Genomic DNA, 27469 nt, shown 5'->3' with positions numbered 1-27469 from the left:
TGGAGGAAACTGCTTTTCCAAGGCTCATGCGTTTAGGTCGGGCCGTCGGGATGATCTCTCTGTCTTCAGGTCCATGGTGCCATATAACATGACCAAATCATGGGAGTAAAAGCCATCACATTGACTCTCTAGGCATTATGCAAGGTGCATATGTGGTGGGGGGCGGGGGGCGGTATCTTGAGGTTAGAATTCCGCCTACCATCGATAAGAGATTTCTCATAGCATACTCAGCCGAACAAATTGGTGTTCAAAGTACCTTCTAATCTTGAGAATCTATGATTCTGTAACTACACCGACGTTCGCACTGAGAAGAGGGGCTTAGGTCACAGTTGCTGCCTCCATGCAGTTTTCCATGTGGTTAACACGCAAAACTACTAGCACTGTGTGAAATTAACGGTTCAACTGTAATGTAAGAGTCTATAGAAGGACCAAGGAGGACAGAGATTGCAGAGGACTAAAAGGGTTAGAATATGTCCTTGGAGAAAGTGACTTGAACTGTTGCTTGAAGGAGGGTGCAATAGAAATAAAGTCTTTCCTTTTTTTACAACCCTGAGTGGTTTTTGTTCACTGTGCATTGACATTTCTAAAGTGTGATGCTGAAAAATAAGCTAAGAAAATTTATTTAAAGCTTAGAAATAGGCAAAAGGAAGATTGCGAATCTTTGCAAAGTCATACCAGAGCGCTGGCAGCATATTCACTTTGCCTGAGGATGAATTCTCTAGATCAGTGGGTCTCCAACTTGCATATGCATCAGAATCCCCTGGAGGGCTGGTTAAAACACCCAGCGCGCTGTGTCCCCTCCTAGAGTTTCTGATTCAGGAGGTCTGGGGTGGGGCTCAAGAAATTGCATTTCTAACAAGATTCCAGGGGGTGCTGGTGGAGGGAGCACACGTTGAGAACACCCCTTGTTTGACTTACCTGTCTACTACTGTCGATTAAGGCAAAGATTCTGGAAAGTTGCAGGTGAGTATGTAGAAGTTGCCAAGGATTTTTGTCCAGTAGAAATGCAAATGATCTCTGTCCCATGGAAAAGATAACCCCGATAGTTAGTTTTATTGCCCTGTAAGACTTTGACCTGTTTTATATTCTTTCCCCAGTTGGCTGTATATACTCGTTCCTCAGATCCTCCTTGGGACTGGTTTTACCACCCCAGTGATACATACTCTCATTAACAAGTTAAATAAATCTTCGTGTTAAAGACACTTCTGACATATGCTCACTATGTTCGCGTGATAGTCCTGATTTTTTAAGTTCTTTGAAAATTATACCCTGACAGGGCTGTGCGATCAAATAAGTTTTGGCAAGTCAAGTTAAAGAAATTTGCGCAGGATTCTTAACGATGCACCTCTCCCAGCCTTTAATTTGCTATTTAAAAAGTAGATGATGCAGCGTTTTACCAACTTACTCGACACCGGACGCTTTTTTTACTCAAAGCGTCTTTAGAAAATACCGCCCTCCGTGATTATTATCAGTGACATCACAGCCATTACCACAATCTCCCAAAGAACTGTAAGTTACCTAACTGCACTTCTTGAATCCCGTCTCAGGGAGAGCAGCTTATTTTTGAAGACAAGGAAGAGAGTTTTGTGCCAGTTGGCGTCGAGGAGGCCTCCATCACCAGATTCAGGGTGGTGGAAAGTTTGTCCCCTTTTTATCTCCTAACACCAAGCAGGACTCCAAATTCCCCTGAGAGTTCCCGGGAAAGGACAGAGAGATGTCTAATGCAGTTTTTCGTGCAGGAGCCAAGTCTCTCAGCACCAAAGATCTTTCTTCTCGGCCCAGCAAAATGTTTGTAGATTTCTCGTGGTTTAGGGGCAAAAGTACTTGCCATGTCATGAATTCTTGGTTCTGTTTCTGCAGCCCCACATCAGCAGAGGCCTGGATCGAGCCCAAACCCATGTTCCAACGACGGTTTCTCATTCTGGAAGGCTCTGTTGTCATTTGGGGCCTTTGGGCCCCCCTAGAAAGGCGCTCACTTTCTCTCTCCACAGCCAGCTGACTCCCTTGAGTACCAAACTAAAGTTGGAGAATTTGAGGATTGTAAAGGGTGACCGTTTGTGGTTCCCTTCAATTTACAGACAAACCTTGTAGGGAATCATGTCCCTCCATCTATGAGGTAGAGCAACTGCTTTCCTTACAGGTGAGCAAGGACCTGGAAGGCTGCTCCAATGGCCCATTGTGCGCTAGTCCAAAGTGAGTAAGCCACGTGGGTTTATATCTGAAGTTCCCGGAAGTGTTTCCGCCGGTGGGATTGTGGGGTAGTTCTTCCAATCTATAAATTCAGTCACGCTTTTTCTACCTACTGGAACGTTCTCTCTTAGGCAGCCATTTCCCGTGATCCATCGATACGGGGCACTTACTGGAGTCAGCAACCTCATTCTCGGGGGGCCAAGGAAGATTCGGGATGTATGGAGATTCTTAGCGTCGATGTGTCCGCACCAGTCCCTTTGGTATTGTGCAGACTGGAACAGAGTCCTGACGCTATGCAACAACCTGAGGCCGGAGGCCTCCTTCAGGAGAGTCTGTTAAGTTCCAAAGCTGAACGCCGGCTTTCTCCCTAACTATGATCAACGCCCTCTGTGAGCAAACCTTCCTATATTTGGCCAACTTGGTTTCCTCCTGTGTTGTCGTTTACTGTCAACTACATAAGCAATACTATGTCACGGGATTTCCTCTTTGCCTTGCAGACATGTTCCTATAATCCATTCCATTTGCGTGTGCAATGGCCACCATCTTGCACCTTTTTTTTATTTAAACTTTACTTTTCAATGTTTATTTAGTTTTGAGAGATAGGGGGAGAGAGAGAGAGAAAGAACACACGGGTGTGCGTGTGGGAGAGTGGCAGAGAGAGGATCTGAAGCAGGCTCCCCTCCGCTGATAGCACAGAGCCTGATGCTGGGCTCAAACCAACACCATGAGATCATGATCTGAGCTGAAGTCATATGCGTAACCAACTGAGCCACCCAAGGGCCCTATTTAAACTTTTTATTTTGAAGTGCTTGTGAATTTAACTTGCAATTGTAGGAAATAGTAGAGACAGATCCTACGTACCATTTACCCAGTTTCCCCCAAAAGTAGCATCTTGCAAAATATAATACAGTATCACAACCAGGATATTGACATTGACGATGATCAGGGTGAATACTGTCTATCCTTACCCTGTTTGAGGCTCGCCTCCCCCGCCTAGAGATACCACCGCTAAGGAGTATTGGCAAAAGGGATCCCAATGCGAGTGCCAGCTGGAGAAGCATCCTTCACAACCAGGATATTGACATTGATATTGACAAACCAGAAAAAAAATGTTCCATCACCATAGGGATCCTTCCCGTTGCCCTTTTATGACTGCAGCCACCACCCTGTCTCCCATCACCTGACCCCTAGAAACCGATAATTTGTTCTCCATTTCTAAAAATTTACCTTCTCAAACTACATACCTGGAATCATATAGTACATAACCATTTGGAATTGGCTTATTTTAAAAAAAAATTTTTTTTTAATGTTTATTTATTTTTGAGAGACAGAGACAGAGTGTGAGCAGGGGAGGGGCAGAGAGAGAGAGAAAGACACAGAATCTGAAGAGGCTCCAGGCTCCGAGCCATCAGCACAGAGCCTGACACGGGGCTCGAACTCTCAAGCCACGAGATCATGACCTGAGCAGAAGTCGGACGCTTAACCGACTGAGCCACCCAGGCGCTCCTGGAATTGGCTTATTTTTTAAGTTAGTATAACTCCCTAGAGCGTCATCCATATGGTGACGTGTATCAATAGTCCACTCCTTGTTATTGCCGAGCAGATATGAATGTACCACCATTTGTTTAATCATTCAACCGTTGGAGGACATTGGGTTATTTTCCAGTTTGGGACTAATACCTTTATGCCCAGATTTTTAGATGCATTAGGCTTTCACATTATGTGTGCCATTGCTGGGTCATAATGTAACTTTGTGTTTATTTAAGAGGCTGCCAAACTGTTTTCCAGAATGACTCTACCATTTTGCATTCCTACTAGCCAGGTCTGAGTGATTCAGTTCCTCTCCAACCTTGTCAGCATTTGGGATTATCACAGTTTTTTTTTGTTTTGTTTTTATGTTAGCTCTTCTGAGAGGTGTGTAGGGATATCTCCTCATGGTCTTAATTTCCATTTCTCCGATGGCTAATGATATTGGCCATTTTCTAATGGCATTTATTGTTTCTTTACTGTTGAATTTGGAGAGTTCCTCCTTTATTTGAGATACAAGACCTTTGTCAGATATGTGGCTCGAAAACATTTGAGTGACTTCTACTGATCTGTCCCTGAGTTCACTGAATGTACCCTCTGTCAACTCCACTCGACTATTGAACCTGCACACGGGGAGTTTTTATTCTCTTACTATAATTTTCCATTTTTAATTTTCAGTTAGTCTTCTTCATAACTTCTGTTTCTTTACCAAGATCTTAAATTATCTCTCGAGTGTCTCAATGTAATTTGGAATTGCTTACTGAATTGTTTGTAGGGTGTTTGCTTTAAAACCTTTATCAGAGAATTCCAGCACCTGATTCATCTCTGGGGTGACAGAAGTTAAGTCTCATTTCTCCTTCCAGTTGTGATTTTCCTGGTTTCTGACGTAGGGTGATTTGTCAGTTGTGTCCTATCCCGGTCATCTTGGAGACCGTAGGTCCGAGTAACTCTTCCATTTTAAGAGGGGAATCACTTTGTTTAGCTTTATCGTGCAGGCCCTGGCCTCATTTTTGGACTGTGGCTCCAATATCATTTTCAGAGCCTTTGCGATACTCTTTTTCTCTACCTGACTTATCTCATGCCACTGGAGCGTCTACTGATTCTTGTTGATGCTGTTGGAGGGAGCTGAAGAAGCTTGCTCAGGTGGAGCTTCCTAGAACCTGGAGGTGGGGGAAGGGAGTGCTCCTGCTTCAGGGATGGATGGTGTTTCCTGACCCGCATTGTAGCAAGTTTCTCCTGTCTGTAGGGGATGGAGAGTGCCACCGTAGCTGAATGCTTGTCAAGGTTCCGTTGAATGGGGGGTAGGGAGAGTCTTAGGCCTGGAGGGGCAAATAACCTTCCTGGAAGCCTCCCTGCTGCTCGTGGGGGATGGAGAGTACATTCCTGGCTACACACTTATTGTGGCGTGATCCTACTTGCCAATCCCCTGCCCTCCCGCTGCGTACGTGGTGTCTCTGAGTGGGGAAGGAGAGCCTCAGGCTCAATAGGGAACAGGATGCTTTTCCAGCTGGCCCTTGCATTGGGATCCCTTTTGCCAATACTTCTTAGCTGTGCGGTATCTCCAGGTGGGGGAGGTAAGTCTCAAACGGGGTAAGGATAGAGAGTATTCACGCTGATCATTTCCCGTCTGTTGGGCTTCCAATTGGTTCACCATTGCTGATTCTGACAGGCACATAGAATATTGTTGGCGGGACTCCAACTGCATTTGGGGGAGGAGTGAGCCTATCAGGGGTGCCCTTTTTCTTAGTAGGTTGTGGGTTTGGAAAACACCAGGTCTGGGTGTCCTTCTTCTGTTGGGTGGGGGTTCCTCTAGTCCTGTGGTCCAACTTCCACGTTGCAGAGTTTTTCTTTGGTAATCTCATGAGTTATTTTCAGGGTTCATGGCCGCGTCCAGCAGAAAGGGGCAAAGAGATGTAAGTCGACACCTTCTTGCCCAGACCAGAGGTCTCATTTTCCTTCTCTCTCTATAATCTCTAGTTTTGCACTCCTGGAAATCTCGCAAGTCTCTTTACTATCACTTTGGCTTTATCACTGCTTTTGCACTTGTCAGATGTTAGAGGGTCAATAATAATTGTAAAACGTTAGAACTTAGTGCGAGGTCAGTAAATATGCACTCATTTAACAAATACTGTGAAAATGGAGGCTGAAATGCTGGCACGTAAGCACTAAAAACATAGTAATCATGCTTTTGTTACAGAACAGGACTTTCTTTGTTACCATGTAAGCTTTTAAGTAAAGAGAACTTATATGTTTGTAATCATAGTGACCATTTATTGAACTCTTACGGTCCCCAGGCAATACGCTAAGGTCTTTAGTATATTATCTCACTAACTCTTTTTTTTATTTTTTTAAACATTTATTCATTTTTTTAATATGAAATTTATTGTCAAATTGGTTTTCATACAACCCCCAGTGCTCATCCCAACAGGTGCCCTCCTCAGTGCCCATTACCCAACCCCCGCACCCCCCCATCAACCCTCTGTCTTTATTCCTCCCCACTCGCACTCTGTCTCTCTGCCTGTTTCTCAAAAATAAAGAAAGAATAAAAAAATTAAGTAAAGGAAAATGATAGATGTAGGCCTCATGTGTTCTCACCCCCAGCTCATTTCCTTCCCTCTCTCCCCAGAGGTAATCAGCATCATGAATTTAGAATTTATCATTAGCGCACAAACTTTAATTTACTTATTACATTTGTACACATCCCCAGCCCATACCAAGTATTATTTTTCAAGTTTTGAGCTTCGTATAAATGGGACCAAACCACATGAATCTGTGTGAACTTTGCTTTTGTCACTCAGTATTATGTAGTATAAGACACAACTTGAAGACTTCAGTTGGGTTTCTAGGTTGATCCTTTACCCAGCAAACTTGATGAATCCTCATTTGTTTTAATAATTTTATCTGTAGCGTCTCTTGAATTTTCTATGGAGACTGTCACACAATCTTCAAATGGAGACAGTTTGTCTCTTCCTAATCCGATGTAGATACACTTTGTTTTTCTTCACTTCCAGCATAAGGTTGGACAGAAGCACTTACTAATGCTTATTGAGACTCTGACTTTATGGGGTTGTGTCAAAAGTGTCACAATTAAATATAGGCTTGCTTCAGGCTATGGAAGGATATATTTGACTGAATTTTATCAAATACTTTCTCTGCTCCAGGGACTTGATCATATATGACTATATTCTTTATTAGTATGCTATAGCCCGGTAGTAGGTTTTCGGATCATGAACTATCATTTCATTTTGGGGATAAATTCTACTTGACTGATGTCTTGAAATGTTCCTGAGATTTGTTTTAATCAGGCACGGTAAGGCGACAGACATGAGAAGACTGCTTTTCAAATGAGAGTTTATTACTCATAGTTCCCAAGAGGAAAGAGCATGTCACGCCATAGGGGGCCACAGAGGGAAGTACCGGTGTCAGTCAGGGGGCAGAAGGAGTGAAGGGGCAATATGGCTGCCAGCCTTGATTGTGGTTTTGATGGCAAGGAATGGGCAAGGCAAGGTCAGCCTTTTCGGATTGGTGAGTTTGAATACTTTTAGCAGGCTCCAGGCTGTAGAGGTGGTCCCCAGTGGTCCTGTACCTGACCTTGGGGTGATTTAGGGCAGGGGGAATATTGGCTTCATGCGTGAGAGACTGAAGGAAGCGGTTGGGGATATGGATTAGTTGGTTTGCATGTGAAAGGCACGCCGGCGGGCAAGTTGTTTACAATTTCTAGAAATTAGCTCGCCCTGGGAGGGGAAGTCTCTCCAGATTAGCAAGGCTCCAAGATGTCAAAACGTAGAAAATACAGATGGTTGTAAAATACAACTGATACAGTTGAGATGCTTTCATTTTTTCTTTTGTTTTGTTTTTGGTACTGTTGAATTGGATATGATAACGTGTGCTTCATGAGATAGGTCTAGGATTTTCTTCCCTTAGATTCTCCTTCATAAATCGTGTGTGCACACGTATGATTAAGGCTTTACTGGGGACCAGGCAGGACTGGGGCGAGGACCGTGCTGGGGGGAGCAGGGCCTGCATACCAGGCCAATACTGGTCTTCAGGGCAATGTCGGGGAGCTCAGGGCTGAGCCTTACAGGTGAGGGGTCCAGTTGGGCACCTCAAAGCAGAGACAACCATGAAAAGAAGGAAAGAAAAGAAGTAGAAAGGAACAAGAAGCGTGATTCTGGAGTGCAAGGAAGTCCAGCTTTTCCCCAGGTCCCCAGCGGGGCAGTACGAGCTCCTGGCTCCTATCTCCTGGCCTCAACAGGGCCCGACTTGTTGCCCTACATGGCAGTCATTCCGTGCATAGGGCCTGGGAGGAGGCAGGTGGGCTTTGCGTAAGCGGAGATCTCCTTCGGGCCAGAGGGTGATGAAGTCTTTCGTGTCTGACACATCCAGGCACTCGGGTTCAAATATACGGTGCAGGCCAAGGATGCCAGAAGCAAGGTGATCGTGTCCCCTGCGAATTGTGGCCTCTTGCCCAGAAACTGTGAGAAGAGCCTCCTCTTTTCGGGGAGCCCCTCCGAGTCCTCCTGCTTCAGGGTCTCAAAGTCACGGCTGTAGCAAACACTGGCCAGCTGGTTGGAGGTGTCTGTAACGTAGTTCTTCAAAATGTCCGCACGAATCTTCTCTTCCGCTTCCTCTCATAGGTTGTGCTTGTGAGCAGTGCGGGGAAGGATAGCATTGCTGTGGATGATCTTGCGAGCTTTATCAATCAAACAGGGCAGGCTGAAAGAGCCCAGGCTCAAGTTGAATGTCTCATGCAGCCGCTGGCTTCTGTCATAGTTGGAGCAGCCCTCATCACATACTTCGTTTCCTCACAGTTTGCATCTGGGTATTCCAGAAGCAGGTGGATAGTATGAGCCAGTCTATGGATGTCCCAGTAAGCCAAGGTCATGACCATTAGTTTAGCTTTCTGTGGACTCAGGGATAGCCTCGGTGGAACTGGGCTGGGATTTCATCTTTACAATTTTTCTTTAAGTTAGAAATTACAGCAAAATAAAAAGTTTAGGAAGGAAGGAATCCCCAAGAGTCAAAACTTAAAAGGAAACTTACTAAATACATAGGCACTCGTGCTTTGGCTACCCTAAGAGCATTACCTACATCAGTAGATAAAAGACTTGCATATTTTAACCACTTGGAGAGGCACCAAGGCCCTTGTGAGGCAAATAGATGGAATTAAGATCCCTGAATAAAAACACAGGCTGTCAAAACTGTGTACTCTATTCGGAGGTATAGACAGGATATAAACCCTTGCAAAGGTTAGTGCCTCGATCTGGATTTAGGTGAGAAAAAAGTCTCCCTCGAGAATAGAAGGTGTCTACCCTAATAGTATGATAGGAAAAAGATAGAATAAAATAGGCAGACAGGGAAAGGATTAGGACCCGAGGTCCCTGGGTGGGGAAAGACGTATTTTGGAACAATGCTGGGAGTATCTGACCACAGCAAACCCCCTTGGGTGTAAGGCTCTTCTTAAGAATGTCACAGATGGGGCGCCTGGGTGGCGCAGTCGGTTAAGCGTCCGACTTCAGCCAGGTCACGATCTCGGGGTCTGTGAGTTCGAGCCCCGCGTCGGGCTCTGGGCTGATGGCTCAGAGCCTGGAGCCTGTTTCCGATTCTGTGTCTCCCTCTCTCTCTGCCCCTCCCCCGTTCATGCTCTGTCTCTCTCTGTCCCAAAAATAAAAATAAACGTTGAAAAAAAAAAAAAAAAAAAGAATGTCACAGACACCCTCAGGAATCTGACAAAAGACCTGACTGAAAATAAGTGGACCAGAAAACCTTATGACCCACAAGGAACGGTATGGCCGTAGACCAACCCCCCCCGCCCCCCTCCCCCCGTACAATGGAAACGAGCCAATCAGGAATGGACAACGCAGCAGCTAGAGTTGTCCAGCCCATAAGGGTGGGATCTGGGAAGGAACGAGGGGGAAGGGAAAGGAGGGGCAACCAGAACCTTGTACCACAAGGACCCTTGCCTGTAGTCCTCCGGCGTTCACTTGCCAATGTCCCCTCTCAGCAAAGGGAGCTTTCCTCTATTCGTTTCTAATCTTACGTTCTAATAAATTTCTGCCTGCTGTTTATTTTGTGTCCACCTCTCCATTCTTCGAGGCGGGGAGACAACAAATCCCAGGTATTGCGGTAAAAAACCCTGCAACAATAGGGCACAAATCTACACTACCTGTGTATCAGACGTCACTTACGCTCTCCGACGTATAGTTTTCCTTTCCTTCCTAACACCTGAAAGATTGAACCTTCCCATACCCTTGTGACTGTGTGGAGGGCTGTGATTAGCTTTTGCCCACGGTCACTTCTGGGCTGAGGAAGTCAAAAGCCCCTTTCCCATTTTTGCACTCTTTCTTCTCCTGCTGTGGAGACCTAGAAGCCATGACAACATCATAAAAGGGAAACAGCCTGGATCCTTCTGGATCACTGCTCCGGGGAGAGCTGCTCTGAAGAGACGCCCAGCTTGAAGCAGATTGTGTATGAGCAAGAAACAAACGTTTGTTGTCTGAAGCCACAAAGACTTCAGGATTCAATTCATTGCTCTCCTGCTCTCTCCCTACACACACTCACACACGCACACGCACACACAATTTATGAAGGAAAACATAAGAAAAGGAAATCCTACACATCTCATGAGGTAAAATCCAGCAGTGTACTGAAGGCAAAACAAAACAAAAATAAGAACATCGAGGGTTTGACCAAGAAATGCAACCAAGTAGGTTTTATCCTAGAAATGCAATGATAATCTGGTTTCAGAAAATATATTAATATGATTCCAGATTTATAATGAGAAATATATATATATAATTTTATTGATAAAGATATATATATAATTTTATTTATATATATATTTCCCATTATAAATCTAGAATCATATTTTGGACTATATATATGTATATATATGTATATTTATATGTATATATATGTATATATGTGTATATCTATGTATATCTATGTATATCTATGTATATATTGTCCAAAATATGATTCTAGATTTATAATGAGAAATATATATATATAATTTTATTTATAATTATATATATATAATTTTATTTATATATATATTTCTCATAAATCTAGAATCATATTTTGGACAATATATATATACATATATGTATATATACACATATATGTGTATATATATATACACATATATACGTGTATATATATACATATATATGTGTATATGTATACATATATATACATGCATATATGTACATATACGTATACATATACACATATACATACTTGGTCTTCATCTTGGGCTCTGGCACCGAGCTCCTAAATTTCCTTTCATGAGAGCCATAAAGATGTCTTTGTTATGTTCATGAGGTGACTTTGGGAAAACACCTAATTGGGGGTCTGGTCACCAGCAGAACCAGTCCTGTGATGAAAGGGTTGGAAGTTTCAATCCCATCTCCTTGATTTCCGGGGAGGAGAAAGGACCTGAAGATTGCGTTCAATCACCGATGGCCAATGATGTAATAAAGCCTCTATAAGCGCCCCCCACCAAAAGATAGGGTTTGGAAACCTTCGGGATTGGTAAACACGCGAACATGTGGGGAGAGTGGCGGGCCTGGAAAGGGCGTGGAAGTTCTGCACCCTTTCCCCATACCTTGCCCTGTGGATCTCTTCTGTCTAGCTGCTACTGAGTTATTATGTCCTGTTATAATAAACCAGTAATCTTGGGGGTAAATGGGTTTCCAGAGTTCTGTGAGTCACTCAAGCAAATTTGTCAAACCTAAGGAAGGAGTTGTGGGAACCTCTGATTTATAACCAGTTGGTCAGAAGCACAGGCGACAATCTGGATTTGTCATTGGCACCTGAAGTGTGGGGGCCGCGAGAGTCTCGTGGGACTAAACCCTTAACCTGTGAGATCTGATGCTATTTCCAGATAGACAGTGTCAGAACTGAGTTGTAGGACACCCAGCTGGTGTGTGGAGAATTGCTTGGTGCTGTGGAAAAATCCACGCACACACACAGCAGAAATCTGGTGGTCAGTTCCCATTTACTGATATATCACACTCATAAATAAGATATTCTATCTTATCCTAAGACACTGAGTGATCCAAGGAACTCTGAAGAAATCAGTATACAAGTGGAAAACTGACCTCGAATTGATTACACTTCAAGAGACCTAAAAGAGAAAATCAAAATCCCACTGAAGGGACCCATCCTCAAAATTGGCTACATAGGATTTCCACACATAAATATTGCCTCCTTTTCCACCAAGCACGATCTTACAATTAAAATAACATAGGCATATATACAGTCAAGACAAGAAAACCAGCCATCCTGAATGAAAATCAGCATAAACAAACATGAAGAATATTTATTATTTTGAACCTCACATAATGGAATTACCAAGAAAACAAAGATTTGAAACTCAGTGGCATAACATTTTCAGAAATAACAGGATATAGTTTTTTTCATTTCCAGAAATTGTTGGTAATTGCAACCAACTCAGTGAACATGGTAAAAACAAAAACAAAGCACAGTTAAGAGACCTTGAATCTGAAAACAAACATGTTTATTACATCTCTAGTAGAAATTCCAGGAGAGGAGAACACAAAGCCTGGAAGAGAAATAACATTGGAAAAGATAATGACATTGAGAATCATACCAAATCTCAAGCTGAATAAATAAAAATAAATCCCCCCCAAAAACCCCCATATTCAGACACATCATCGTGAAGCTGCTATGTATCGAAGACTAAAAGAATATCTTCATTGCTATGTAGGAAGAAATTGGCAGATTAAAGACAGTTCGACTGGCATCATACTCTTAATCCAAAGATTAAGGAAGATAATGGGGACTTGAGAGAAAAATAGCTGTATCTAGCTAAACTATCTTTTTTTTTTTTAAATCTTGTTAATGTTTATTTTTGGGAGAGAGAGACAAAGTGTGAGCAGGGGAGGGTCAGAGAGAGAGAGAGAGAGACACAGAATCCGAAGCGGGCTCCGGGCTCCGAGCTGTCAGCACAGAACCCAACGTGGGGCTCGAACCCGCAAACCGCAAGATCGTGACCTGAGCCGAAGTCGGATGCTCAACCGACTGAGCCACCCAGGCGCCCCTCAACTATCTCTGAAGATGAAAGTCAAAAGAAAGAGATTTGTAGACAACACTGAACTTACTACCAGCTTACGTAACCATCAGTGAAGAAATGTATACCTCACAGACACTAAAAATCTGGATGCCTTTTTCTGCTTCACAACCCGAAGCGCAGCAAGTCCGGTACTATGCATTTCTGTTCCATCTTCTTGTTTTCAGAGATGACAGTCCCTTTTGACTAGATGTCCTTTTGACTAGAAAGCTCCCGATGTCTTTATACCTTCTTTTCAGTTTCCATATAACTTCCAGGATAATGTAGCTCTGTGCTTCTCAAACTACCGATGGTGAAGCGCGATCTTTTGTTTTTTTCCTAATAGATGGTGTACCGATACTTTGCCAAAGTCAACTGATTCCTCATTTGGATGTGGCAGCAGCATCAACTTGCTCAAAAAATGTTCAGATACTTTATCTCGATGTATGTATTTACTGCAGACCGATAACAGATCGTTCTTGGACCAGCAGTGATGTGCAGACCACAATTTGGGTAGCGCTGATCTGGCTAAAAGTCAGTTCTGAGAATTCCACTTAAAAGTAGGTAATGGCTCTCCATTAACTACAGGAAAAAATCCAAATTCCAAATAATACGGCATACAAGATCCTTTGTGATCTGCCTCTCTGGTTTCCTCTCCTACCTGTGTCTGCCCCAAACTTTACACCCCAGAAACAATTAAGTGCTCTCCGTTTCTTAATCACTCAGAATCATTGGGAAAGGTGAAGAAACAAACTCTAAGCTGAGATTCCTCGAGCAAATCCCAAAGCCGGACTGCAGAAGGGAAAGCCACCAGGGAAGCTACTATTTCCTCTACATCAGGAAGCTTCTGGTTCCAGAACCATCTAGCCACTGCCATAAAAAAAAAAAAAAAAGCTGCTACAATCAGAACTATCATCACCAGTGCCACTGCAGAACCACACCATGCCTGCTATGATCTACACCAGAAAAATTGACACCCCACCCCCTGTCTCTCAACACCCATGAATCTAGTTCCTCGACATGGGATCCTCTGTTAATGCTACCGTAGGAAAATTCTGTCTTCCATATCTTACACGCATGCACCGGATTGGGTAGACCTTGTATACACACAGAACCGGTCGCCACGGAGTCCATGCAATGTAGATTTTAATTTTCCAACCTCTGTAGAAGAGAAAAGGACACTAGATCAGTGTTTTTCATAATCCACTAATGGATTATGAAATTAATTTAGGGTGTCACGACTCATATTTTTTTTATTTTTTTTTAATGTTTATTTATTTTTGAGAGACAAAGGGAGACAGCATGAGCAGGAGAGGGCAGAGAGAGAGAGAGGGAGACTCAGAATATGAAGCAGGCTCCAGGCTCTGAGCTGTCAACACAGAGCCTGACGCGGGGCTCGAACTCAGGAGCCATGAGATCATGACCTGAGACGAAGTCAGACGCTCAACCGACCAAGCCACCCAGGCGTCCCATGACTCATATTTTTTAATGAAATGGAATGGGATGGGATAGAGTAGAAAAATCACAGTGCACATTCAGAGTTACTAACGTTTCATGAAAATGGCATTTCAGTTGTATAAGTAAAGACCATGTAATATGGAAATGTCCTGGGACACTATCTAAAATGTGTTTATTACTGTAGGTTCCAATCCAAAAAGTTTTAAATGTGTTAGACTAGTGCAATGATTCTCGAACTTTAGCCTGTATCAGAATCCCCTGGGGGGGGGGGACCTGTGAAAGCACAGATGGTGGGCCCCCTCCCAAGTTTCTGATTCACATCTGGGGTGAGGCCTGAGAATTTACATTTCTAACAGGTTCGCAGGTGACGTTGATGCTGTTGGTCCAAAGAATGTACTCTGAGAACAGCTGGTCTAGAACAGTTGTTCTTGACATTGGCTGCACATGAGAATCATCTGTGGAGCCTTTAAACATCCTGATGCCAGGCTGCACTCCAGATCAATGACACAAGATTCTCTCGGGGGGAGACTGGGCCATCGGTTTTTTAACACTCCACCCACGATCTTCATGCGAAGCCAAGAACAAGAACCATGGCTCTGGAAGCATGTCTATCTACGAGTTTTCACCATATTTGTCTAAACCTGTCATTCTTTAAGTTATCACCTTCAGGAACTGTTTCAGAAGCGTTTGATCTCTAGATCATCTTCCTTTCTCTGGCTTACCAGCTCTGCGACCCCGGGCTGGACCATGAAGCTCTGTTTCTTCGCCCACATAACGCAGACCGTAGCAAAACACCTTGTCATCCTCACAAGGATGGACACGATATCTTACAGGCAAAAGACCAGCTTTATAAATGGTGACACTGATGTACATGCAGGGTAGAGCGTCAAGTGATGAAGGAATACATTTTGACCAGTGTTAGACGTTTAAGGCGCTCACGTGTTTGAATGTTATCTTGGAGTTTGGACAATACGTTGCGCAGTGGAAATTTTTAAGCAAGGAGTTGACATGAATCACTTGTGCTATTTTTTCAAACAAGAACCCTGGTGACCAAGTTTCTCTAATGGGAAGCAGAAAGAAAAGCCCAGAAAGCAAGAGCAAGTAAGAGAGAATGAGGGTCGGAACTGCAGCAGTGGACGACAGGACAGAGAGTCGGGTGCTGCTTCAAGATACCTCTTGGCAGAATAAACAGAGCTTGGGTGAGGTAATTAACAGAGAAGAAAATTCACTTGGGTTCTGTTCACATATGATACTAAAACATTCAGACTTTTAAAATGGAATTTTATCCATGGGCTGTATATATAGTTATCTCATTCCTTGGTTAGACGTTCAAATAAAGTGCTGAATACTTTGGTATTATTTCCTTTCTTAAAGTTTTTATTAAATTTTTTAATGTTTATTTTTGAGAGAGAGAGAGAGAGAGAGAGAGAGAGTGCATGTGTGTGCGGGGGAGGGGCCGAGAGAGAGGGAGACACAGAATCGGAAGCAGGATCCAGGCTCTGAGCTGTCAGCACAGAGCCTGATGTGGGGTTTGAACTCCACGAACCGTGAGATCGTGACCCGAGCTGAATTCGGGTGTGATGCTCAACTGACTGAGCCACCCAGGTGCCCCCTTAAGTTTTTATTTTAATTCCAGTTAGTTAACACACAGTGTAATATTAGTTTCAGGTGTACAATGTAGTGATTCAACACTTCCATACATCACCCGGGGCTCGTCAGAACAAATGCCCTCCTTGATCCTCATCGCATTTGAGCGTTATTTTAGATTTATTATAGATCAATTTAAAGAAATTATTCATACTTCCAATCTGGTCAGAATTTGACTAGATGCAAAAAAAAAAAAAAAAAAGAATCTGATGAATTGCCCAATACGATTTCACTTCTTCCACGAACAATAAAGTAATGCTGCTCTTTACTTATGATGAAGAAAGACCAGTAGCATGACGTTAGCAAGACGTGACAAACACAAAAGGAGCCAAACTGGTATTTTTACCACAAGTCTGACTACCACGAGGCGCACGGTAGTCTCAAAGTAAGATTAACAAGCCTTTTCTAAGAACCAGAGCTTGGGGAATACTGCATATTGTGCCCCTTGGAAAGTCCTCATAATATTAGCATGTTAAAGACTCCACGGAGTCATGCGCAAAGAAACACGTTTCTATTCTGCTTAATGCAGCGTCTCCTCTCTTTATGAGACCGTGGAAGACTTTACTGTTTTTCATTTATTCGTAACATCTAGTTACATTCTGTGAAAGCAGTGCAAGTGACAGCACACTTTGGGCTACAGAAATTTAGAAGAAAGGTCTCCCACCTTGCAAACGATACACCTGCAAGCACTATTGTGCTTGTATGTTACTTATATCTTTCATACGTTGTACAACCGCTACCGTCCTTAAGCATTACATACAGTGTATAATCTACATGAGACAGAACTCTAAGGTGATGTGATATAAAATGGTATTTCTGGATTGCTTTTTCTTTGTGTGTGGCCTAAAAATTCTATGTTAGTAGCCGACAAAGTGGGCTGACAAGCAAAGAAAATGACCAGGCACAAAGAGCGACATTTCATAAGGTAAAAGGGTCAGTTCACTCGTAAGACGTTAAGTGTTCTAAATGTGTCTGCTGCAAACAACAGAGCTTGAAAGTACACGAAGCAAAATCGGATAGAAGTGAAGGCAGAGATGGGTGAATTTACGATTGCAGATGGGAATTTTCCACGCTCCCCTCTTAGTAGTTGATGGAACAAGCATACGGAAATGCAGCGAGGATATAAAAGAACCGAACAAAAGTATCAATCACCTGGACCTAATTGACACCTATTTACAGAAGATTTCACGTAAGGACAGCAAAACGCTCATTATCTCCCTAATATCGCCCTACATCCGGGGTACTAAAACAAACCTTAAGAACTTTAAAAGAAAGTGACACGAAGCGTCTTCTCTGGCAGCAAGCGGAGTTAAACCAGACGTTTACTTGCAGAAAGACGTCTGGAAAATTCCCAAGCTCTCAGAAATGAAACAAAAGACTTCTGAATAATCCGTGAGTCAAAAAGGAAGTTCCGAGAGAGAGAAGAAAATAGTTTGAGCTGAAAGAGAAGTGAAAATCCAGCATGACAAAACTTGTGAGGCGCACTGTCAATACTCCAGTTGAGGGGCGCCTGGGTGGCTCAGTCGGTTGAGCGTCCGACTTCCTCTCAGGTCACGATCTCGCGGTCCGTGAGTTCCAGCCCCGCGTCGGGCTCTGTGCTGACAGCTCAGAGCCTGGAGCCTGCTTCGGATTCGGTGTCTCCCTCTCTCTCTGACCCTCCCCTGTTCATGCTCTCTCTCTCTCTCTGTCTCAAAAATAAATAAAATGTTAAAAAAAATTTAAAAAAAATACTCCAATTGAAACACGATTGCCAGAGTGGATTTAAAAACCAAGACCCCTCTACGTGCCATCCGTAATGATCTAGAATTGGGGGGGGGGGATGTACAGCATTCGATGCTTGTATAGTTCCCCCTTTACGAGAAAATACAACCTATCAGTCAAATTCACGTAGCCAGTCTCACATAAACTTCAATACCCTGAATGGAACCAACAAATAGTGAGGGGGACCTCTGTCAACCTGTCTACATTTTATGGGACACCAGCCTTCTCTCAGGAAACCGCGGACACTGGGCACACAACACAGAACAGCCTGCTATGCAAATGGACTGACTGAAGCCCTCACTGTTCGTCTGAATATGAACTGCTGATAACGCCTAATTTCGTTCTCGTTGTCGTTTTTTTTTTTTTTTAAGGAAATATCCTGATATTTTCTTCCCCTACCCAAGTGGATCATTTCATGGACCCAACCCAGAAACTTCTAGACTAGGGGATAAAGGGGCAAAAAAGACCTAGTTATGAAGCAATTTGGTCTCTGAAATGGTCCCGTGGGATTCACCCGCAGAGGCAGGATATACTGACCCTAAAGTGAAGCTACGTGACAGGTGGCCATTTCTGAGGCTGCAAGAACCCTTTGGAGAACACGCTGCATTTTGTTAAGTTGTCAACCCGTGGGTTTCTATTTCTCCGTGTGTGTTGTGCTGTGACTGCCTTCTAAATACCACATTCCACTGTCAGCTTGGTATTTAAAACCAGTTGGCCGCACTCCACTGGCATCCATTATGCTGCATTGTTTTACAAGAAATATGACTTCTTTCACAGCAGACATGTTGATCCCAAGGAGACCGTTTTTCACATCTTACTGTGTGCGTTTTTTAAATGTATTTCTCCCCGACACAAAAGATACAAACTTGGAACAATTGAACTTGCTTAAACGGTTCATGGATTTATACATGCTGCGCCTTTCCCTCAAGATGAATTTGTTTCAAATATTTTTAAAATAAAGTTTAAAGTCCCATCTTTGTTGGTTCAGATGCTTGCAGAGGAGTTGGCTCATGGGACTTTCTCATTTGGGAATCATCTTCTGTTGCTAAGAGACTTGCATATGCTTAGAATGACTTAGGCTCATTGGTACAAAACACACTCAGAAATTAATCCGCAAGTGGCACTTTTCTACAAGGAGTCTGGGTCGGGTAGCCTTGCAAAGAGAAGGTAGCTTTCTTTTCCTTTGACAACGGCGGGAGTTCAAGCCTGAAATGTAAGTATAATCCATCACTACCGTGGTCAATTTGATTCAGTATCCAGGGTGATAGCCACCCTATTAGAGGCTGAATTTCCCTACTAAATCCCAGATACTTGCCCTGATATGGAATGAATGAGAAAATGCAAATCCTTCACAAGTGCACTTGCTTATACAGGCTTCGTATATGAGTTACCTATTGCTGCGTAATACAACACGACATAAATTTGTAGCTTAAAACAGCACGCTTGCGTTATCTCATAGCTTGTGTGGATTAGGAATCTGAGCACGGATTAGCTGGATCCTTCGCCTCAGAGTGTCCTCTGAGGCTGCAAGCAGGGTGTCAGCCAGGGCTGGCCAGTCTCATCTGAAAGCTCAACTAGGGAAGGATCTACTTCCAAGCTCACTACATGATCATGGACAGGATTCAGCTCCTCGTGGATTGTTGAACTGAGAATTCCAGTTCTTTGTTGGATGTTGGCCAGAGGTCGCCCTTAGCTCCTTGCCATGTGGGGCTCCTAAACAAGGCAGTTTGCTTCATCATCACCAGCAAAGGAGAGAGTCTGGATAGCGAGATGGCGTGGGAACAATTTCTTTTCACTTAATCACAGAAGCGACATCTCCTCATAGTTGAGATAGTCCATTAAAGCAAGGTACTCACAGGAAGGGGATTACACAAGGCTGTGAATACCAAGGGATAGAAATATTTGGGGGCTATCTTAAAAGCTACCCCCCAGGCGGAGGTACAAGATCCCACCCCCTTTCATTATGGCCACTTTCAGTCTGCTCATTTCTTAATAACACATACAGGACACGCATACAATAAAAAAGTGGGGTTTTTGTTTACCAGTAAGAACGAACCGGTACATTCAGCCAGATTCAAGTCAAAAGAAGATTGGCAGGTAAGGATTTGGACCAAGTGTTCTTATTTTCCAACCCCTGAGGTCAATACCGATTTCCCTTTCTTGATTTATAACCTCTACCGCTAGGGGAGTCTGAATATATTTTTTTTTCTCAAATTTAAAGTAACAAATTAAAAATGGACTGTAACATTTTTCAAACAATTGATGCCACGTGGTGGTTGCAAGTCAGGAAAGTGTCTCTGGCCTCCATTGGCGACCTTAAAGACGAAATAGATCAGAATCACTGGCGTGGATTGGTTTTATCCAATAAGAAGACTTTAGACAAGTGTTTAAGTGTCGGCATTTGGGGTGCGTGGGGAAGCAATATTAAGACACAGGAGTAAGGGAGTGGGGAAATGAGAATGAAAGCAAATGCAGTCAATAACGTGTGTGTTTTCAAGCTAGTTACTATTGTGGCAACGGGATGTCAGTTGCAGTAGGGAATTGTGGGAGGCAGTTGAAGAACATATCTCAGCGTTATCCCGACTAAGGGTGAAAAAGCTGGGGTATTTATTCACCAGCTTCTTATCGTCATTGGTGGAAGATTGCTTCTAGAAACATTAACTCGCTGGCACTTTAGGCTTACTATGTGTGAAGGCTGAGAATGTTCCCCCAGCCAAAGAGGTAAACCACCCCCCCCCCACCGGCAGAGTCACTGGTATTCACAGTAAGGGGCCTTCAGCATGTAGAGATAAGTGCAGGAGAAATACGGACGGGGCGCGAGAAACATCTTCTATAGTCACCGTAACTCAAGAGCTGTTGAGCGACCACCCAGTTTTTTTCCTGCTCTCATCAAGGATTATACCTGAAAACACCCCTGAGGAGACACGCAGCTCTTGTTTCATGTCAAGTGACCCCACACATTCCTGATCATGGCAGGCGGGTGGTTAGATAAAACTGAGATGTGAAACGTACAGGAAGCTCTGAAACTTTCCCAGAAGAGCCTGTGCCCCCCAAACACGAGCCCCTCCAAACACACGGGAGGTTGAAATAAATCACATCGGCACCGAAATAACCTGGGCGGTAATGATGAGCCACATTAGCCCCAGAATCCTAGCAGGTGGTGCTGGGCCACATCAACCCCAAAGCATCCCAGAGGTTTGGGATGGTGCGCATCAGATCTAAGATAAAAGCATCTCAGATTTTCTAATTCTGAGACACCTTTCACAGACAGAGAACATTGGCAAATGTAACGGACAGCAGGCACATTCTGGCAGTCACGCATTTTTTCCAGCCGTCTGAACACTTGCTGTCCTCAAGTTATAACTGACCTAAAACTCCTAAACAAAATAGAGCCGTTCCCAAATTTAAATCAAATCGACATCTGAAGTCACTGGTAAAACGATTAATAGCTGCCCAAAGGCGTGGTCTTATTTAGTTTTCCTTTGTATCTCTAGTCTAGTCTTTGGGATCATAAACAGGTATTAGCTAAATGGACGAATCCCTTAGTTTCACTGTCCTTTAAGGCAGAAACTATTAGTAGGCGCTTCTTTGGAATTAAAGGAGTGAGGTGTCTATTTTCAAATACATGTGGGAACCGAAGAGTTAAAGTTAAACAGATTTTTTTTTTTTTTTACTATGGGAATTCTCAGAACCTTTCATATGCCAAGCGCTGTTTTAAGTCACCAGGCTAGGGAGATGGTATATGAAGTATTTCCTGAACTTATTTAACCACTAAACTCTTTTTGTCTCTCATGGAACATTTCAAAATCCCAAAGAAGTTTGAGATGTTCCAACTCTTAAAGGCGGCTTAATGATTGGAAATCATAAATCACGGCAAAACTGAATTGCTGCGGGGGGTGGGTTTCGGGGGGAAAGGTGTGGTTGAGATAAGAGAAGACGGATGGGAGCCTAATGACTTAGGGTCTCACGTGAACAGATTGTGGCCACTGGGAAAAATTAGATGTCATAACACAAGTCAAAGGGCACTGTGAGGGGCGTGGGGTAGTTTCCCCATCATGACGCACCCTTTCTAACAATTAGATCCTCTCCATTGTTGGATCCCATGACCAGTGCTACCCTTAATCCTGGGAAACAAGGGCCCCTCACCTATAGGGACGCTCACCCTTTAAAGTTTAGAAGGCCCTGCTCTAGATTTCCTCCAGTGACACCCTCCACACGAAGCAAGTAATCCATAGAGCTGAGGAAATGTGTTCACTCAAAGCCCACAGCCCCTCTTCTAGGTCAAGTTCAGGATGCCAAAATTCTCTGCCCAGAGGGATCCAAGCTACTCCCAGGGCCCACGCAGGCCTGTCCCTGGTCGATCCTCTTGAGAGGAGACTGTGCTGAGGGATGGCTGCTGAATTGAACGAAAGGGGTACAGGAGTAGATGGAACATAAGTACCTGGGCTAAAATAGCCACCCAAGGCCCCTAGTGGTTCAGAACAAAGCCAGATAGAAGGGAAAGGGAAAGGGGGTGGAAGCTGCATGGCAGGGGTCTCCACTGACACTCTTGCCCCGAGCCCTACAAATATTAGGAACCGAAGTACCTTTACAAGTGAAGTGTTCCCGCTCAGTGAGCCCATGTGTGGAGTCAATGGCAATGCTGCAAAATTCGATACATATTCTAATAAAATCACTTGCGACTTCTTCATCACTTGCAGAAGGAAATTATCGGATGACAGTGGCATTTCCAAGACTCACCTCTAGCATCTCACCATACTCCCTGCCCTCGCATTCCGCAAGGACGTACAAGAGACGCACTGCCGTCACGTGGCCATTTCACCCACATGTATCGCAACCCAGAAGACATTTTTTAAAGACCTCTGGAAGAAACAAGCTGTGTCACGACAGCGTACCTGCATCCATTTACGAGAAATCACTGGAAAATCAAACAGGCCGCCTCAGCCAATAGTCAACATTGTGACGACAGGAAATGTCATGGCTCTACCCAGCAGGTGACCTTCTTCTAGCCCGTATTCAGTCTGAAAACTGAAAAAAATTGGGGTGTCGAGAGGGTAAGAAGCCATGAGGGGTCTGCAGCATGGGAAACCCAGAAGCAGTGGGCAGCGCTACCTTCCTTCCAGGGAAGAAGATCGCCGCTGAGCCCGGAGCACAGAAACCATTCCTAAATGACCAGCAACTCAAACTGATAGAGAACATAAGAAGAAATAACTTTTTCTCCCGATTTTCTTTTTATTTGAAAGAAAGAAAGAAAGAAAGAAAGAAAGAAAGAAAGAAAGAGGCTGAGTAGTATTCCATTGTATGTATAAACCACACTGTCTTGATCCATTCATTGGTCAATGGGCATTTCCATTGTTTCTACCTCGTGCTACTGCTATGAACATAGGAGTGCCAATATCTCTTTGAAATCTTGATTGCAATTCTTTTGAATAAACACCCAGAAGCGGGAGTGCTGGATCATATGGTAGTTCTATTTTTAATTTTTGGAAGAACCTCCATACTGTTTCCCTTAGTGGCTGCGCCATTTTGCACTCCCACCAGCATTGGACAAGGGTTTCAATTACTCCGTATCCTCACCAGCACTTGTCTGCTGTGTTTTAGATCATAGCCATCCTGACAGGTGTGGGGTGGTCTTTGTGGCTTTGATTTGCATTTCCCTAATGATTAGTTATCTTGGGGATCTTTTCTTCTATATGTTGGCCATTTGTGTGTGTGTGTGTGTATACATACATATATACATATATATACATATATACATATATATACATATATATATACATAGGAAAAAAGTCTATTCAAGTCTTTAGCTCGTTTTTAAATTTTTTTAACATTTATTCATTTTTGAGAGACAGAGAGAGACAGAGCATGAGTGGGGAAGGGGCAGAGAGAGGGAGACACAGAATGTGAAACAGGCTCCAGGCTCTGAGCTGTCAGCACAGAGCCCGATTCGGGGCTCGAACTCACAGATCCTGACCTGAGCGGAAGTCGGACGCTCAACCGACTGAGCCGCCCAGGTGCCCCTAGCCCATTTTTTAATCATGTTATTAGATTTGTTTTTACTATTGAGCTGAAGAAATCCCTTATATATTGTGCAGGTTATCAGATAGAAGGTTTGCAAATATTTTCTCTCATTCCACCTTTCACTCTGTTGATTTTCTCTTTGGCTGTACAGAAGCTTTTCAGTTTGATATAGTCCCATTTGTTCTTGTTTTTGTTTTTGTTGACTGTGAAGAAATATCTTCTTTTAAGTTTATTGATTTATTTTTGAGAGAGAGAAAGTGTAAGTAGGGAAGGGGAAGGGAGAGAGGGAGAGAGAGAGAATCCCAAGCAAGCTCTGCACTGTCAGCACAGAGCCCAGTGTGGGGCTTGAACCTGCGAACCGCAAGATCATGACCTAAGCTGAAGCTGGACGCACCACCCAGGCGCCCCAAGAAATATCTTAATGTAAGTCAAGCTGATACGGCTGGTCCACAGACCACCTCTTGAGAAGCACTGTGTTAAACGCTCCAGATCCCCCAAATCCCACCTCACATTCAGGAGATCAAAATCCCAGGAGAGAATCCCAGGATCTGATCATTCAACAAACATCCCTGGTGGCCATTCTGGTCTAAATATACCACACCTTTTATGTGCGCTAAAATTCATGCCCTTTCTTTTTTGAGGAGCTCCTCAGACACTGACCAGAGTCCATTGCTCTTATCTATACAATATCCTCAAAATTCTGATGATCTGATTTCCCAACAGAGTAGATCAGAAGTTGTCTGCTTGTGGTGTGGAAGCAAGTTTGTTTGTTTGTTCGTTTGATTTTTTTTTCAGGCTATAATGTGAGGGGGTCTTTGTGTTTGCAGATAACAATTTGCTGTCGAACGAGAGGGTTATTATATTTTATTTATTAAAGTTACAAACTCCAAACCTCGTTTTTCCATAAGCTTTTAAGTTCAACCTACAAATCTTATTCTTCTAGGTATAAATCTAGTAATGTTTAATGATCACTCACGCAGATGCCTTTGACTGATGATTAGTCCCATTTAACTAAATTGTCCAAACATGTCGGTGTAATGTCCTTAAAACGAGGGACAAAGCCTTGGGAAATTCTTCCAGATGTCTTTTTAAAATCTGTTAAAGTTGTGTTGAAAAGGATGGAAAATGCCGGAGCTGTCAAGTCCCAAGTATTTGAAATTAAACATAAAGATTTTTAAGCACCTTGAGATATTAAAATTCAAAATCCCACTTTGTGAAGGAGGAGCTTGAGGTCGCAGGATTCTGTGAGCGAACGGAGGAATTTGGTAATGGGTAGGCACCAACTAGGGACACGGGCTCTGTGATTGTGATGGTTAATTTCATGTGTCAACGTGACTGGATCACAGAGTGCCCAAATATTTAGCTAAACATTATTTCTGGGTACGTCTGTGAGGGTGTTTCTGGATGAGATTAGCACTTAAATCATCAAACTCAGTAAAGCAGAGATTCCTTTGCCCAATGTGAGCGGGCATCATTCAGTATTTTCAGGGCCCAAAGAAAACAAAAGAGAAAGGGGGGAAGAATCTGTCCCTTCTCTGCCCGACTGGGACACTGGACTCGCCTACGCTCAGACTGAAACTTAGACCATCAGTTCTCCTCGTTCTCAGATCTTCAGATTTCGACTGAACTATACCACCAGCTCTCCTGGGCTTTCAGCTTGCGGATAGCAGATTGTGGGATTTCTCAGCCTCCATAACTGCATGAGCCAATTCCTAATGCAGTGATCATCCATTCTTAAACTTCAGTGTATATTTAGTACAAGACACTGTGAGTATAAAAAGGGGACTGATATGTCTGGACACTACGTGCCATCGACTCTCAGACAATATTTGGGATGGCATAATGGGGCAACTGACAAGCCCCCAAACCTCAGTAGCTTAGGGCAATGTAAGTTTTTTTCCTCTCTCATGGTTAAGTCCAATGCAGATGTTCCCGGACTAGGGATTTCCTCCAAGCAGAAAGTTGGAGAGCCAGGCACATTAAATCACGTGGGGCTGCCATCTTCAACAAATGGCCTCCAAGATTGCTCTGGAACAAGGCAAGACAGAGCCTAGGCAAAGCACATTAGCTTTTAATTCAATGATCCGAAGTGTCACAACACCTCCGCGCACAATCCATCAGCAAGAATTTGCCACATGACCGCTCCAGATGAAGGGCCACTGGAAATGTGGTCTAGCCATGTGCTAGAAGAAATGAATTTGGTGAGTGTCTGGCTCCTCTCTGCCAGGAATGGCATAAGTGTTTCTCGAGGGGGTGTATTAGTTTTCTAAAGCTGCCATAACAAATTACCACAAACTGGGTGGCTTATAACAACAATTCTGGAGGCCAGAAGTTTGAAATCAAGATGTTGGCCGGCCATGCTCCCTCTGAAGGCTCTAGGGGAGAATCTTTCTTTACCTCTTCCAGCTTTTGATGGTTGCCAACAATCACTACCATTCCTTGGCCTTTAGCTACATCATTCCAATTATTACCTCCACCTTTACTTGGCCATCCTTCCTCTCTGTGTGTACGTGTGTCTAGAAGTTTCCCTCTCCTTATGAGGACACCAGTCATCAAATTCAGGGCCCACCCGAACTCAGCATGACCTCTTCTTAACTTGATTACATCTGCAAAGGCTCTATTTCCAAATAAGATCACATTCACAGATACCAAGGGTTTGGGTTTCAACATATTTTGAGAGGACACAAGACAATCGACTACAGAGGGAGTATTAGTTTTCTATGACAACTTCTGTGGATCACGAGTTCTGGCACGGGTTAGATCAAGGTTTCGCCAGGCTGAAATCTAGGGCTGTGGTTCTCATGTAAAGCTCAGGGTCCTTTTCCAAATTTACTGGTCGTTGGCATAATTGAATTCCTTGCGGTTGTAGAACTTAGATCCCAGGTTGGTTTGGGGGTTTTTTTGTGTGTGTGTTTTGGCTGGTTGTTGGCCAGGGATCAACTGTATCTTCAACGTCAGTAGACTGTTTCTCTGATGTTTTACCTGCTTTTAAAGGCTTGCCTGCTTAAGTCCGGCCCACCCAGAAATATCTGGGCTTTTTTACTTTTTGGTTTTTGTTTTCATTTTTAGAGAGAGAGGGAGAGCGCAAGCACGAATGGGGGGAGAGGGGCAGACCGGGGGAGAGAGAGAATCTTAAGCAGACTCCGTACTCAGTGCGGAGTCCAATGTGAGGCTCAATCTCGCGACCCTGGGATCATGACCTGAGCTGAAATTAAGAGTCAGATGCTCAACTGGCTGAGCCACCCAGGTGCCCTGGAATCTCTATTTTGATGAGCTCAAAGTCAACAGATTAGTAATCACAGCAATCTCATCGTATTTCTAAGTTCCACCCACACTGAAGTGGGTCACTGGGGGTGATCTTAGAATTCCACCCGTCTCAGTTGTAAGCTTCTTTCAATCACCACAAGATTTAGAAATAAAGCATAAATCTTTAAGTGCTACGTATTTTTACGGTTTTGCATTAGAGAATCTGTGCGTATTTGGTATTTCTGTACTTGCAATGTGCAAGAAAATTTGTTTAACCGGACTAACAAGTCAGCCTTTCAATTCCCAGCTACAATTATAATCGTACAATGGATTTGAGCAGGTGCATTAAGTGGACACATTCTGGCACCTTCACTTTTCGGAGAATTTAAGATTGAGCCTTTTCTCCGTTAACTACATGGGGAATCTATGCTCTTTATACGGTTGGATTTTTCTGAGTTCGAGGGGTGCCATTTCTGACTTCTTCCAGCGGCTCAGGAAAATTTTGTAATCTTATTTGACTACTAACATTTCAGTGGCAGAGGTGGG

General features: G+C 43.6%; 1 pseudogene; it reads right to left on the bottom strand.

Annotated features, from left to right (window-relative positions):
• Positions 1-7988: 7988 nt before the first annotated feature.
• On the bottom strand, positions 7989-8608 carry LOC124509242 (glutathione S-transferase Mu 1-like; annotated as a pseudogene).
• Between the last annotated feature and the right edge of the window lie 18861 nt (positions 8609-27469).

Source organism: Lynx rufus, unplaced genomic scaffold, assembly GCF_022079265.1.
Source record: "Lynx rufus isolate CCGP_SWC_20201006 ecotype Redwood Valley unplaced genomic scaffold, mLynRuf1.p SCAF_14, whole genome shotgun sequence".
NCBI lineage: Eukaryota > Metazoa > Chordata > Mammalia > Carnivora > Felidae > Lynx > Lynx rufus.
Note: the sequence above shows the minus strand (reverse complement) of the source record. Positions and strands in the feature narration are given on the sequence as shown.